The following is a 3937-nucleotide window of genomic DNA, read 5'->3' on the forward strand; positions in this document are numbered from 1 at the left end:
CATGATATACATTCAATGTCAGACTATACATTCTTTGCAGCAGCTCATGGAAGATTCTTCAAAATAGAAAATATCTTATGTCACATAGAAATTCTGTCCAAATTGAAAGAAAAATTAAATGAATTCCCATTTCTTGTCAGAGCATAACAGAACAAACTTAGTATTAAACAGCTAAAGCCAAAAAAAAAAAACCCTCAAACCCATGAAGACTGAACAAAAAGTTACTGAATGACCAGTGCAACACTGAAGGGATTAGAATGGAAATCTGAAAGTTTCTAGAATTTAACAAAAAGGAACACACAAAATACCAGCTACTCTGATATTTGCAGTACTTACACGAAAATTAATAGCTCTGTGTGCCTACAGCAAGTAATTTGGGAAATCTCAAATGAATATTTTAATTATGTAGCTCAAGCTCCTTGAAAACAGGAAGAAGCCCTAACAAATAAAAAGTTTAAATCAGAAATAACTAAATAAAGACAAAATAAAACATAGAAAGAATCACTAAATCAGAGTTGATTTTTTAAAGAAATTAACAGACTTGACAGACCCTAACTAAATCTGACTAAGATGAGAACTTACGTAGATAAATAGATAAAAAGCACACAGATTGGGAGAAGATCTTTAGTTGCTCTGCAACGCGCAATGGCCTCATATCTCAAATATATTTAGAACCCAAAAAGTTAATGTCACCCAAAAAACATATCCTCCAAGAAATAACAACCCTCTTAATAAGTGGGCTACAGATGTAAAGGGAGACCTCTCTGAAGAAGAAATATGCATGGCCTAAAGACACATAAAGAAATACTCAACATTTCTGGCCATAAAAGCAATGCAAATCAAAGCAACATTTAGATTCCACCCTCACCCCAGTTAAAATGACCATTATGAAGAAAACTAATAATAAGAGATGCTGGGCTGGTGGGGATGTGGCCAAAAAGGAACATTACTACACTACTGGTAGAAATGTAAACTTGTTCAAATACTCTGTAATGAAGTATAGAGGTTCCTCAATAGAGCTCCTATATGACCCAGCAATGATGGATCAAGAAAATGTCGAATATATTCACAAAACTCTATGCTTCCGTCAGAATGAATGACATTGCCCCATTAGTAAGGAAATGGAATCACTTGGAAAACATAATAAGTCAAACAAGCGAGACCCAAAGAATCAGAGTCTACAGGTTTTCACTCATTTGGAAAAAATAGAATATGTCTAGGATATTCACAATAGCTCAATAGCAATATGCATATCACCATATAAAATGATGCTTATTGAAATGTGCTCCAAGACATGGATACAAGATGATTGTATAGTGAACAATTTTTAGTTATTTCTATTTAGTTTTTACCCTTTGGTTTATTCCCTGTAGTCACTGTTTTATTTTTTTTTATTTCTGTACCCTTTGTCTTATAGATAAATTAATCTGATTTGGGGAAAGGAAGGGAAATCACAGAAATGGTGGGACAAAGATTAACCAAAGCAGCAGTGATATACAGACGATATGTTAGAAATGAACTTCACAACTTTGGGGGAGTAGGATGTCAGGGTTGGGGGAAGGAGAACAAAATGAGGAAGGGGTAATACTGTTAAAGAATATACTCATGGGGGTGGGAAGGTAGCTCAGTGGTAGAGCACTTGCCTTGCATGCCTGTGGCCCTGGGTTCGATTCCTCAGCACCACATTGGCAAAAAGAAAAAAACCAGAAGTGGCGCTGTGGCTCAAGTGGTAGAGCACTAGCCTTGAGCTGAAGAGCTGAGGGACAGCGCCCAGGCCCAGAGTTCAGGCCCCACGACCGGACCCCCCCCCCCCCCACACACACACAAAAAAAATTTACTCATTACATATGTAACTGTAACCCACCCTTCAGTATATCACCTTCATGATATAAAATCCCCCCCAAAAAAATAAGAGAACTCACCCAAATAGAGAAAATTACAGACAAAAATGAGACATCACAACATAAATAAGAAAAAATTAAGAAGTTTACAAGAGAGTACTTTGAAAACCGTAGGCCAATCACCTGGAGAATCCTGGAGAAATTCATGCTTTCCTATACTTGATCTGAACCAAGAGGTAACACATAAGAGTAATGAAAATGAAATGTCAATAAACCACTTTCCATTCCAGAAAAATCTAGGACTCAATGAATTTACCATGAAATTAAGACCTGCAAAGAACTTACAGTAGTTAGAACTAACTCTTCAATGGAATAGAAAGAGAAATGGAATTATCAAAACATTCTATGAGGCTAGAATTAGACTCTTTCCCAAATCACATAGGGACTCACCAAAGAAAGAGAACTATGAACCCAGTTCTTTGATCAGCATTGATACAGAACTTCTTAAAAAATTCTCACCAACCAATTTCTTCCACTAACAAAAAAATCACATCGTATGATCAAATAGGATTGAGCATAGGATACAATTGGATTCAATATTCTTGTCAGTAAACACAATACAAACCATCAGCGGAAGCCAGGACAAGAAACACATCATTGTCTATTTGGATATAGAAATAGCTTTTTAACAACCTGCAATACCCCTTTATGATTAAAAAGGTATGAGAAGCTAGGAATGCATCGAACATTCCTCAATATACTACTGAATATGTATATGATAATGATAATTAGCAATTACGTAACAGTGAAAGTATGGAGACATTAAAATCAGGAATGAGACAAGGATGTCCACTCTCTCTACTACTCTTCAGTATGGTTGTGGACTATCTAGCAAAAGCAATAGGGAAGAGAAAAACATAAAGAGGATCCAAATAGGGAAGAAGTAAACCTATCCCTTTTTACAGATGAAATGACCCTATAGCTTCCTGCCTTATGATAGTAAAAGTGATGTTAAACTTCGGCAATGTAGCAAGGTATATAGCCCACAAAAATCAGTAGTTTTTCTGTTACCAACAGTGGGATGAACCAGGCTGAAACCCCAAAAAAACCTCATATGTATTAGCCTCAAAATCAAAACAAATCTAAACAAAAGACCAACAACAAAACTGAGAATTAATTAATTTAACTAAAAATGTGAAGGACCTCTACTGTGAAAACTTTAAAAATATAAAAAGGGAAACTGAAGGAGACTCAAGGAAATGGAAAGTCTTTCAATGCTCCTGGTTGTAAGAATTAATATAGTGAAAACTGCAATACTGCCCCCAAACTACTAACAATGCAATACTTATCAAAATCCCAACAATATTCTTCAATGCATTCGAGAAAGCAATTCAAATTTAATATGGAATTACAAAATTACAGATGAAACAGAAGGCTTAGAAATGAACTCATGGGCTTATAGTCATCTTACACACACACGCACACACACACACACATACACAATAGAATTCTATTCACCCATTAGAAAGGATAACTTTTCACCAGTCTTAAGAAAAATGAAAGGCTTGGGAAAATTCTACTAAGAGAAAAGAGAAAGGAATGCACACAAAATAATATAGGTTTCATGGATTCATTCAATTTTGGTATCTACAAGTAAACAAGACAGATTCTACCTCTTCCCAGTTAGAACGTTCATTATGAAGAAAGCTAACAATAGCAAATGCTGGCATGGATGCAGCCAATTGGGTACTCTATCACACTGTTGGTTGGAAATTAAATTGTTCAAACACTGTGGAATGCAGTACGGAGTTTCCTGAAAAGAGTAAATATACATCTCCTTTAAGACCCAGTAATTCCCCACATGAGCAGTAATCCAAAAATTAACAAACAAGCTCACATGAAAGCTACAAGTATAACCATGTTCAGTGCCCAGGTCCAGAGTTTAAGGACTGGAAAAAAAGTTACCACTGCTGGCATTTGTTTCCACAAAAATGAACCCTTTGTCATAAGATACCAAATCACTCTATTTGCAATAGCTAGCATAGGACTTAAAGGTAGTGGGTGACAAAATGGCTTCTTTGTTGAATATTAGGAAA

Source organism: Dipodomys spectabilis, unplaced genomic scaffold, assembly GCF_019054845.1.
Source record: "Dipodomys spectabilis isolate Male_0828 unplaced genomic scaffold, ASM1905484v1 ptg000270l, whole genome shotgun sequence".
Classification (NCBI taxonomy): Eukaryota; Metazoa; Chordata; class Mammalia; order Rodentia; family Heteromyidae; genus Dipodomys; species Dipodomys spectabilis.